Raw genomic sequence first — 12,842 nt, 5'->3', positions numbered from 1 at the left:
GTTATGACTCTAAGACAATACCTACAACCGGCTAGGACTAGTCAGCCTTCATGCATAATTTTTTCTGATAATGTAGGACATTTTGACATCAAACCAGGGGTAATTCAATTGCTGCCTAAGTTTCACGGGTTAGAGTCCGAAAGTCCGTATCTTCATTTAAAGGATTTTGAAGAATTGAGCATTACATTTAGAGTGCCAAACGTCACCGAGGATGTCCTCAAGCTGACATTATTCCCTTTCTCTCTAAAGGATAAGGCCAAAACATGGCTAAACTCCTTGCGACCTAGATCAATAAGAACTTGGCAAGATATGCAGAGAGAATTTTTAAAAAAATTCTTTTCCACACAAAGGACCAACTTTTTGAAAAGACATATCAGCAATTTCCAACAAAAAGATAATGAAACATTTTATGAATGTTGGGAAAGATTTAAAGACCTTCTTCTCTCATGCCCTCATCATGGGTTTGAAACTTGGAGAACTATTATCTTCTTTTATGAAGGTCTATCTCCACGGTTGAAACAGTTTGTAGAGACCATGTGCAATGGTAGATTCTTAGAAAAACAACCTGATGAGGCATGGGAGTATTTGGATTCCCTTGCTGAGACTGCCCAACTTTGGAATAACGGGGATAGAAACAATAAGTCTTTACCTAAGCCTACTAGCTCTGTACAGGAAGGCCTTTACAACCTCAGAACAGAGGATGATCTTCATGCTAAAATGGCAGCCCTCACTAGGAAAGTAGAAGAAATTAAGCTTAGGAAGGTTGAGCCTGTCAAGACTATAGAGCTTAGAAATGAGTGTTGTGGTATCTGTGATATGTCGGGTCATACCACTACAGATTGCCCCACCATACCGGCATTCAAAGAAGTCTTGCACGATCAAGCAAATGCTATGAACTCCTACCAAAAGCCTTATAACAATCCATACTCGAATACCTATAACCCTGGTTGGAAGAATCATTCAAATTTTAGGTGGAGAAATGATCATCCTCAACAGTCATACCATTCAGCTCCTCCACCTGCACATCCTACTTTTGCATCACTACCCTCCCAAAAGCCGAATATCGAGGATACCTTGCAATCTATACAAACTTTTCTACAAGGTCAAGCTAATATCAATGCTCAAAATACTCGAAATTTTGAAGACATAAGGAACCAATTGTCAATGTTGACTACCGTCCTAAGTACCCAAGAGAAGGGTAAGCTTCCAGCTCAACCCCAACCTAACCCACAAGTGCACGGTAGTAATAATATGGCTCCTTCTAGTTCGCATACAGAACATGCAAAGAGCATCATGACTTTGCGTAATGGAAAAGTCATTAATCAGACCGTCCCATTGAGACCGCAGGTCACTTCTAATTCTGATGCTCCCAAAGCCGATGAAAGGGACAAAGAAGAAGTTGAGGTCCCAACTTCTACCGAGAAAGTTGAATGTCCTTTTCCTCCACCTTTTCCACAACGGTTAAAGCCATTGCAAAAGCTCGAACCTAATTCTGAAATTCTTGAGCTTTTTAAGAAAGTAAAGATCAACATACCTCTTCTTGATGCAATCAAACAAGTACCCTCATATGCCAAATTTTTGAAGGACTTGTGTACTGTCAAGCGCCGATTACATGTTAAGAAGAAGGCATTTTTAACTGAAAATGTGAGTGCTATTTTGCAGCACAACATTCTCCCTAAATTTAAGGATCCAGGTTGCCCAACCATCTCATGCATCATAGGCAACTTTAGGATAGAGCGAGCATTGTTAGATTTAGGGGCGAGTGATAAGAGCACAAAAGTGCGATTTACACATTACTTAAATTAATATTATTGCTAATAAATAATAATAAAAGTATTGTATTAATATTATATTTTTGTGGGGTGCAGATGATCGTAAATCAAAACAAAAATGCGCATCGGGTCCAAAAAGATGCATCTCCGCGGATGACTAGCCAACCGTATGGGTCAACCCCAGTTGCACACTAGAAGGAGGCTAAGTTCAGCTGTTCAGTTCACTGCAACCGATTCCCAGTAGCCCGTGCATCTCATTCCGATGGAACCCGCGTGCAACCCATCCTCCCGCAAGTGAGTCACGACGTCCACGAACCAACGTCCAATTCTCCCGCGATCGCGAGCATCCCAGCTTCTTGATTCTCAGCCGTCCACTCCTCCCGTAGGTCCCGTGATCAATGCCCAGCTTTCTCCTCCATTCCAACGATCGTGCCTCCTCCGTTCCAACGTCCCAGCTCCTCCGGATCAAGCAACATCCAGCCGTGATCAGCTCACACGTCCCAGAAGCTTCCCAGCAGCAATCCGGAAGAGATCGCGATCCATCCGCGCGTCTTCCGGATTCATGATCGCCCAGCCATCCCTCCGCATCCGCTCCACATTTCCAGCCTCCTGATCCGCCCGCGATCACTCCCGGCTGTCCGTGAAGCGTCCCGGCAGCCCGTGAAGCATCCCGTGCCATCCTCTTCTTCCGTTTGCTCCCAGCTCTTCTCTGCAATCAAATCTTCAGCTTCCGGATCAAGCAACTCAGCCGCATGCATCCCGAGCCTCACGGATCGGTTTCCACCCACGGACAAATTCCCCCGTTCCAAGATCACCGCCCAGCCGTCCGCCTCCTCCATCACGGCCGTTCTCAGCGCCGGATCCGGCCGAGATTAGCTCCAATGCTTCAGCCTCACGCGCCCAAGATCCAGCCGTTTGCCTCTAATGCATTGATCTCCAGTGCATTCCGAAGATCCATGGAGGGAGAGAGTTGATTATAAGAGGTAGTCGGCTGAGAGGGGGGGTTGTTCCGGTTCCCACACAAAAAAGGAAGAATAGAGGAGTCGGCTGCTGCGGTTGAAGGAAAAGAGAAGAAGGAAACAGGGGATGCCCTGTTTCCGAAAAGAAAAAGAAGAAAAAAAAAATAGAGAGAGGAGTAACAGGGGAGAGTCTTTCATGTTGATGGCTGGCTAATCCTTTAGGTGAAGGGTGATGGAGGAACCCTTGATGTATTGCTATCTTTGAAGTAAATTCTAAACCTTTAATTCTTATAGATTTATATTTCCAATATATTATGGATTCTTGCATAATTATTTTGTAGATAGTTCTTTAATGGTTTATGTTGATCGACATGTGGACCGCTTTAGTATTTGATTTGTCGTTGATGTAATAGGCACGATAAGTGCTTAGAAATAGAGTTCATATGTCCCTAAAATATATCCCATGCTTTGATCTATCCTACATTTATATCTTTAATCAAGAATCGAAGAATTTATTTCTTGAATGCAAAATTATCAAAAGGGATTCTAGATCCCTACTCCATCTTAATCTATCCATACTTTAATTCTCTGTGTACTGATTTGTTTTCTATTTGCAAAACATCATCTTAATCAACAAATTAACTGAATTAATTAATCTGAGATTACGCTAATAATCCATAGATCGCTCCCTGAGGAATCGACCTTGGACTTCCGAGTTATACTACTTGTGCGAATCTCCTGCACTTGGGAGAACAATTTTATTTTTGCACCAGCGAGTGTGAATTTGTTGCCATATTCTGTATATGAACAACTTGGTTTAGGTGAGTTGAAGTCAACCTCCGTCACTTTGCAATTAGCTGACAGGTCAGTTAAAATTTTGAGGAGGATTATCGAGGATGTATTGGTCCAAGTAGACAAGTTCTACTTTTCTCTCGATTTTATCGTATTAGACACACATCCGGCTTCGAACTCACAGTCTCAGATTCCAGTCATTTTAGGACGTCCATTCCTTGCAACTTCTAAAGCATTGATTAATTGTAAAAATGGCGTCATGAAGATTTTTTTTGGTAACATGACCTTAGAACTAAACATTTTTAATGTTTGCAAGCAACCCAATGATCACGAAGAGAATAAGGAGGTTGATTGGATTGAAACCATCACGGAGGAATATTTGTTAGCTGAAGCATTTGACGATCCATCCGGCGATGGTTTAATTGATTGGTGTTCTAATGGCACCGATGAAGATGATTTGTTGGTCAAACCTAGTATGAATTTTTCGAACGCCATGATGATCAATGGGTGGAGACCAAAAGTAGAAAAATTTGAATGGTTGTCACCTCAAGAGGAGAAAATAGTACCATCCCATGAGCAAGCACCCAAGCTCGAATTGAAACCCTTACCAAAGGAACTTAAGTATGCATTTCTTGGACTCAATGACACTTTTCCTGTAATCATCTCGTCTGAACTTGATCATAACCAAGAAAGAAAATTACTTGGTGTTCTAAAGAATCATAAAGGAGCTTTAGGGTGGTCTATTGCCGACTTGAAGGGGATTAGCCCTTTAATTTGCACGCACCGGATATACTTGGAGGACAATGCCAAAATCACAAGGCAAATGCAACGCAGGTTGAATCCTACAATGAGGGATGTGGTTAAGACGGAAGTCCTCAAGTTGCTTGATGTGGGTATTATTTACCCAATTTCCGACAGCAAGTGGGAAAGCCCTACTCAAGTCGTTCCTAAGAAGTCGGGTGATGCAAAAATAAAATTGTTCTCCCAAGTGCAGGAGAATCGCACAAGTAGTAAATTCTCGGGAGTCCGAGGTCGAATCCTCAGGGAACGAAATATATATGAGATTATTTAATATAATTTTAGATTAATTAATTCAATAAATTTGTGGATTAAAATTATGTTTTGATTTTCAGAAATTAAAATCGGAGAACAATATAGCAATAAACAAAGTTTAGTAAAATAAAGATGGTAGGGATCTGGAATCCCCCTTGACGATATTGCATCCAAGAAATAAACTCTATGGTTCTTGATTAAAAATGAATGGTAAGATAGATCTAATCATGGTATATGTTTCATGCACATATGAACTCAATTTCTAAGCATTCGTCATGCTTTCTACGTCTACGACGAATCAAATACTAAAGCAATCCATATATCAATAATCATAATCCATTAAAGAGTTATCTACGAAATAACTATGCATGGATCAAAAACATATCAGTAAATATAATTTATTCAAGGCAAAAGTTTAGAGTTTACTTCAAAGAGCAATACATCAAAGGTTCCTCCATCTCCCTCCCTAAGAAATCAGCCCTCCATAATCATAAAAGAAAACTCCCTTTTTTTTTCTTTTCTTTTTTTCTATTCTTTTTGGAAACAGAGCATGCTCTGTTTCCCCTTTTTTTTTTTTTTCTTTTGAATGGGGACTGAGGCTCTGTTTTCACCGAATGAAGATGATCTCTCCTTTGTTTTTCTTTGAACCCGAGAGCTTCCTTCTTCCCCCGTTGAGAGAGACTCATATATCCCGTGAGAACCCTCCAGCTTGCACGGGAATAGGCGCGGACGGCTGGGATTTGGAAGGGGACGCGAGAGATTCGCACGCGGTGGAGACACGTCGGCTGGATGAGGCTGTGGATGCGGGAGAATCGGATGCGGAAACCTGACTGGGACTCGGATGATTGCAAATCCGGGAGGCTGCAGTGGCCTGGAGGATCCGATCGTGGATGGATCGCGATCTCTTCCCCGCTGGAATCGCGGACTCGAATGATGCGCTGGTGGGGAGAAAGATCCGGGAGCGTGTGATCTTGCTGTGACGCTGGAATGGAGATGCTCGGGATCGGAAGGAGGTTTGGAGCTGGGATCACGGTTGCTGGGAACTCGGGGGAGCTGGTTCACGAACGTGGCATGCTGGGAAGCGCTGTGAACTGGGAGAAGCTGGATCGTTGGAGATTCGAGAGGAGCTGGGATGCGTGGACTGCGAGGAAGACGGAAGCCGAGATCTCGGGGGTTGCACGAACGCGGGATGATTGGGTGGTCGTTGGAAGTATGCATCCCGGCTGGCCGCGGGATCTCTGGACGCGTGAAGGAAGCTGAGAATCGGGATGAGGGGTCGCACGCTGGGATTTAGATGATGCGTTGGAAGGTTACACGGACACGGGGTGCTGGATGCTTCGTGGACGCACGAGAGAAACACTTGATCGCAGGTTCCAAGAGTTGGGAGAAAGGCTGATCGCGGCATGATTTGATCACGGATCCTGAGACGCGGACGAGTCTTGAGAGGGCTGATGTGGCTCACGGACACGGCAAGGATGCTGAAGTGCTTATGAACGGCTGAATCTGGCTCTGCTCTGCAGCTGGGAAGAGATGAATTTATATAATGATAAAAATTATAATAAGTGCTAAGCATAAAATATTTAATCATGTAAATGTTAACACCTATTATTTATCATTATTTTGCTAGCATTAGGCTAAGTTAATTGGTACTTAGATCGCACTTTTGTGCTCTCATCACACCCCCCAACTAGCTTATTGCTAGTCTCTAGCAATTAACGATTGCATAAAATTAAGATAAGCACTCACTTTCGTAGGAATCACGATTGCACTTAGCACGTGCAACAAGCCGTTAAACCCCTAGGTTACCCTAGTGGACGAGTGTTGTCTCGTGAGGGTTTTCAGGGATGTTACCCACAAACATCATGAATTATATGACATGAGATTCTAATAAAAATATGAAATAAATCCTAAGCTAATACACATGTAATTAATTGATATATATTTTCAAGCATGGTAACTGTCAAAGCAAGGAAATATAAAAGTGTAGTGTGCATCAAATCGCATGACTTTCTCAGAGTACTAATACCTCCACCACAACAGGGCACCGCCTGAGTTTTAGGTGCACTACTCAAGTTCAAAAGTATTTTCTACAATTTATTAGAACCTGATCCATCAAATTTTCAGAATATCACATGTTGTCTAAATTTGTCAAGAATGGTTCGCATGTAAAGAAAGAGCTATCAATCTCAACTAAACAACCCGGGTACACAGAGGTCCAATACAATGGAGTCAAACCAGCCATTACCACATGTCACTAGGTTCAGCCTAACCAACTCATTCATGCTTATTGTTATTTCATTTTATTATTATTATTATTATTATTCAATACCCATGACGACTACAGCGATCCAACCCCATTAGGCTCTAGTAAGGTCCATGTAGCGAGCTTTCAGTCAATGACCCCCGATCCAATTGGCTCAAGACATTAGGTGAAACACCCCTCGGACTTAATTACTCGAACCAGACTACGCCACGAGGCCAGACTTGTCATCATAAGTATTTATTTATTTATTTATTTTTTTTTTGAATAATAATTATGCAAGAAAAGAGATGGTAGACTGAACCATATAAATATTTTTATTATATATGTGACTGCATCGTGACTATAGGTCAACCAAGGTCGGATCATAAGGCACCTAAGTAATCTAGTCGGGATATTCAACCTCTATCTTTATGTGAAAACCAAATCATGAACCTTATGGTACGAACAAGGATACTCATACTTCTTTTACGGATAAAGCTAACAAAAATGCAGTTAATAAATATGAACTCCTGAGGCCTTCCTATTGTCATTAAGTACATGTGTGGGGATCTAATAATAGGTCTCTGATCAGTCATAGTATGCATGTGTTCCTTGCCTTAATAGTTGCACAAGCTTAATATGAAAATACACGTGCATTATTATTATTATTATTATTATTATTTTGATCAAAATATTTCCCTCCCCCCAACTTAAACATTGCATTGTCCTCAATGTAAAAAAATGCAAGAAAACTATATACGAGAGACAATAGAGAAAATAATAGAGAGAAGAAGAATACCTTGAGTTGTTGATTGCCAGAAAAGAAGACCTACAAAATAAGAAGAAAAAAAAGAAAAAATTGAATTCTAACTAATATACACATACCTTGGTCGTCATGCTCAGTCGTAAGAAGGCTCCCCCAAGGAAAAGGAGTCCTCTTCATCTGCAAAATTCTCAAAAAAAGGTTTTAGTCTATGTCCATTAACCTTAAAAATTTTGCCATCCTGTGGATTCTCAATTTCAATTGCCCCGTGTGGAAAAACAGTTTTTACAATGAAAGGACCTGTCCATCTTGATCGTAACTTTCCAGGAAACAGATGTAAGCGAGAGTCATAACAAAGAACTTTTTGTGCAGGTTCAAAAGATTTTCTTAGAATTGATTTATCATGCCTAATTTTCATTCGTTCTTTACAAAGTCTAGCATTGTCATATGCATCCCGACGAATTTCATTCAACTCATTAAGTTGTAATTTTCTAGCTAAACCAGCATCTGACAATTCAAAGTTTAATTTTCTAATGGCCCAATACGATTTATGCTCTATTTCAACAGGTAGATGACATGCTTTTTCATAGACTAGCCGATACGGGGACATACCAAGAATAGTTTTATAAGCAGTACGGTAAGCCCACAATGCGTCAGAAAGTTTTAAAGACCAGTCTTTGCGTGATGGATTCACCGTTTTCTCTAAAATTCGTTTAATCTCCCGATTGGCTAACTCTACTTGGCCACTAGTCTGCGGGTGATAAGGGGTTGCAATTCTATGGGTGATACCGTACTTTTGTAACAGAATCCCAAAAGGTTTATTACAGAAATGTTTTCCCCCATCACTAATTATAACCTTGGGCATCCCAAATCGTGAAAAAATATTTTCTTTCAGAAATTTCAAAACAGGTTTGTGATCATTCGTTCTACAGGCAACAGCTTCTACCCATTTGGACACATACTCAACACCAACTAAAATATACTCATATCCAAAAGATGGTGGAAATGGGCCCATAAAATCGATGCCCCACATGTCAAAAATTTCAATAGCAGTAATGGGCTGAAGAGGCATCATTTGCCTACGAGTTAGACTTCCAACACGTTGACATGGGTCACATGTCCTACAGAACTCGTGGGCATCTTTAAATAGTGTAGGCCAATAAAAACCACATTGCAACACCTTAGCTGCCGTTTTCTTAGATGCAAAGTGTCCTCCACAAGCACTGGCATGACAAAAAGAGAGTACACTTTGTATCTCATGCTCCGGAATGCATCTTCTAAAGATTTGATCATTGCAATACTTGAACAAATAAGGAGCATCATAATAATAATTTCTTACTTCACGCAAGAAATTATTCTTATCATTCGATCCCCAATGCTCCGGCATTCGGTTCGTGACAAGAAAGTTTACAATATCAGCATACCATGGCATAGTAGAAAGTGTAAATAATTGCTCTTCAGGGAACGAGTCCTTGATGGGCAACTGTGGCACCGAATCATTAAAAACTAGCCGTGATAAATGGTCAGCAACTACATTTTCTACTCCCTTTTTATCTTTGATAGTGATGTCAAATTCTTGGAGTAGAAGTATCCATCGTATTAAGCGTGGTTTGGCCTCTTTCTTATCCAGTAAATATTTTAGCGCTGCATGATCCGTGAAGATAATAATAGGAGCACCAAGGATATAAGAGCGAAATTTGTCTAATGCAAATACTACTGCAAGCAATTCCTTCTCGGTGGTGGTGTAATTCATTTGAGCATCATTTAAGGTTTTGCTTGCATAGTAGATGACATATGGCTTATTATCCTTGCGTTGTCCTAGGACAGCTCCTATCGCATAGTCACTAGCATCGCACATGATCTCAAAAGGTAATGACCAATCAGGTGGTCGCACGATGGGTGCAGTGCTAAGCATAGCCTTCAATTTTTTGAATGCCTCTTGACAGGTTTCGGTCCAATTGAACGGTGTATCAAGGGATAGGAGGTTACATAATGGTCGAGCTATGACACTAAAGTCCTTAATGAACCTCCTATAAAACCCAGCATGACCCAAAAATGATCTAACATCTCTAACCGTCTTGGGTGCAGGTAGCTTGGCGATTAGGTCAATCTTAGCTCGATCAACTTCCATGCCCTTCGATGAAACAATATGTCCTAGGACAATTCCCTTTGGCACCATGAAGTGGCATTTCTCCCAATTCAGTATCAAATTCTTTTCCATGCATCGAGCTAAGACTGCTTGTAAATGTGACAGGCAATCATCAAATGAATCGCCAAAAACAGAGAAATCATCCATAAACACTTCTAAAAATTTCTCGTTCATTTCTTCAAAAATGCTGAGCATACACCTTTGGAATGTTGCAGGTGCATTACACAACCCGAATGGCATCCGACGGAAAGCGAATGTGCCAAAAGGACAAGTGAAGGTAGTCTTCTCTTGATCCTCAGGTGAAATTTCGATTTGGTAGTACCCGGAATAGCCATCGAGAAAACAATAGAATTTGTGTCCTGCAACTCTTTCCAAAACTTGGTCTAGGAAGAATAGGGGAAAGTGATCTTTCCTAGTGACCAAATTCAATTTTCGGTAGTCAACACACATGCGCCAACTCGTCGGAACACGAGTTGGAACTAGTTCACCCTGATCATTTTTGACTACCGTCAGACCTGCTTTCTTGGGCACGACTTGAGTAGGACTCACCCACTTGCTATCGAAAATTGGGTAAATAATACCCACGTCAAGCAACTTGAGGACTTCTGCTTTAACCACATCTCTCATCGTAGGATTCAACCTGCGTTGCATTTGCCTTGTGGTTTTGGCATTGTCCTCCAAATATATCCGGTGCGTGCAAATTAAAGGGCTAATCCCCTTCAAGTCGGCAATAGACCATCCTAAAGCTCCCTTATGATTCTTTAGAACACCAAGTAATTTTCTTTCTTGGGCATGATCCAGATCAGATGAGATGATTATAGGAAATGTGTCCTCGGATCCAAGAAAGGCATACTTGAGTTCCTTCGGTAAAGGTTTCAACTCGAGCTTAGGTGTTTGTTCATGGGATGGTACTATCTTTGTTTTTCGAGGTGGCAACTGTTCAAATTCCTCTATTCGCGGTCTCCACCCATTGACCATCATAACATCCGAATTATCTAAACCAGGTGGGACCACATCATTAGCAGTACCTTCAGAACACCAATCTATCAAACCATTGTCGGCCAATTCAGTAAATGTTTCTTTTAACAAATATTCTTCCGCAATGGTTTCAACCCATTCAACTTCTTTACTTTCTTCATGATCACTAGGTTGTTTACCTATACTAAAGACGTTCAGCTCCAAGGTCATATTGCCAAAAGAAAGCTTCATGACACCATTCCTACAATTGATCAATGCATTAGAAGTTGCAAGAAATGGACGTCCTAAGATGACCGGAATCTGAGATGGTGAATTGGAAGCCGGATGTGTGTCCAGTACGATAAAGTCAACAGGAAAGTAGAACTTGTCTACTTGGACCAACACATCTTCAATAATCCCTCTAGGGACCTTCACTGACCTGTCAGCTAATTGTAAGGTCACAGTTGTTGGCTTCAACTCACCCAAACCGAGTTGCTCATATACCGTATATGGCAACAAGTTCACACTCGCTCCTAAATCTAGCAACGCTCGCTCAATCCTAAAATTGCCAATGATGCACGAGATAGTTGGGCAACCTGGATCCTTATATTTAGGGAGAATGTTATGCTGTAAAATTGCACTCACATTTTCAGCCAGAAATGCCTTCTTCTTGATATTTAATCGACATTTGACAGTGCACAAATCCTTCAAAAATTTTGCATAGGAAGGCACTTGTTTGATTGCATCAAGAAGAGGTACATTGATTTTTACTTGCTTAAAAAGCTCAAGAATTTCAGAGTTTGGTTCAAGCTTTTGCAAGGGCTTTAATCTTTGTGGAAATGGTGCAGAAAAAGGACATTTAATTTTTTCAGTTGATGTTGGTGCTTCAGTTTCTTCATTATCCTTTTCTTTTGTCTTGGGAGGGTCAGAATCAGGTATGACTTGTGTTTGTTCTGGGACTGGTCGGTCAATAATCTTTCCACTTCGCAAAGTTATTATACTCTTCGCTTGTTCTTTATGCAAAGTTGAAGATGATGCATTGCTACCGCCATAGACTTGAGGATTAGGTTGTGGTTGAGCTGGTAGCTTACCTTTCTCTTGAGCACTTAAAGCAGTGGTCAGCATTGTCAGTTGATTTCTTAATTCATCATTAATTTTAGCTTGACCTTGCATGAAAGATTGCAAAGTTTCTTCGAGACTGGATTTTTGAGGGGGTGCGTGTGCATAATGAGGTTGCGGAGGTGGAGGAGTTGGGTTATATACTTGTTGAGATTGGTCATTCCTCCACCTAAAATTTGGATGGTTCTTCCATCCAGGGTTGTAAGTACCCGAAAAAGGATTATTGAAAGATTTTTGATAGGTATTCATAACATTGGCCTGATTATGCAAGACTTCCTTGAATGCGGGTATTGTGGGGCAATCAGTGATGAGATGGCCAGGCATCTCACAAATCCTACAACACTCGCTGTTATGTTCTACGGTCTTGACGGGTTCAATCCTTCTAAGTTCAATTTCCTCTACCTTCCTAGTAAGGGCTGCCATTTTAGCCTGAATATCATCCTGAGTATTAAGATTGTAAAGGCCCCCGTGTGGAATGCTAGTAGGCTTAGGCAAAGGTTTATTCACTCTATCCCCTGTATCCCATAATTGTGCAGTCTCTGCGAGAGAGTCTAAATAGTCCCATGCCTCATCGGGTTGCTTTTCCAAAAATAGACCATTGCACATAGTCTCTATAAATTATTTTAACTGTGGAGACAATCCTTCGTAAAAGAAACTAATGGTTCTCCATGTTTCAAACCCATGATGAGGACAAGAGAGAAGCAAATCTTTAAATCTCTCCCAGCATTCATAAAATGTTTCATGGTCTTTTTGTTGGAAATTACTAATGTGCCTTTTCAAAAAGTTAGTCCTTTGTGCGGGAAAGAATTTTTTCAAGAATTCTCTTTGCATATCATGCCATGTTCTTAGCGATCTAGGTCTCAAGGAGTTCAGCCATGTTTTGGCTTTATCCTTTAAGGAAAAAGGAAACAAGGTCAATTTAAGGACATCTTCCGATACATTTGGCACTCTAAATGTGATGCTAATTTCCTCAAAATCCTTAAGGTGAAGATAAGGGTTCTCGGATTCCATCCCATGATACTTGGGCAGCAATTGA

General features: G+C 41.0%; 1 non-coding gene and 1 pseudogene across 1 annotated transcript; one reads left to right on the top strand and one right to left on the bottom strand.

Moving 5' to 3' along the window:
- Positions 1 to 355: 355 nt before the first annotated feature.
- On the bottom strand, positions 356 to 464 carry LOC149767946 (small nucleolar RNA R71). The gene has a single exon (XR_016400077.1). It is a non-coding gene; the product is annotated as a small nucleolar RNA R71 (small nucleolar RNA).
- Positions 465 to 12,482: 12,018 nt separating this feature from the next.
- Positions 12,483 to 12,580, top strand: LOC149767945 (small nucleolar RNA R71; annotated as a pseudogene).
- The last annotated feature ends 262 nt before the right edge of the window (positions 12,581 to 12,842 follow it).

This window comes from Phoenix dactylifera, chromosome 3 (genome assembly GCF_051530095.1).
Source record: "Phoenix dactylifera cultivar Ajwa chromosome 3, Ajwa_hap1_PhDact_Kaust_v1.1, whole genome shotgun sequence".
Taxonomy (NCBI): domain Eukaryota; kingdom Viridiplantae; phylum Streptophyta; class Magnoliopsida; order Arecales; family Arecaceae; genus Phoenix; species Phoenix dactylifera.
The sequence above is the reverse complement of the archived record's forward strand: the minus strand, read 5'-3'. Positions and strand labels throughout refer to the sequence as shown.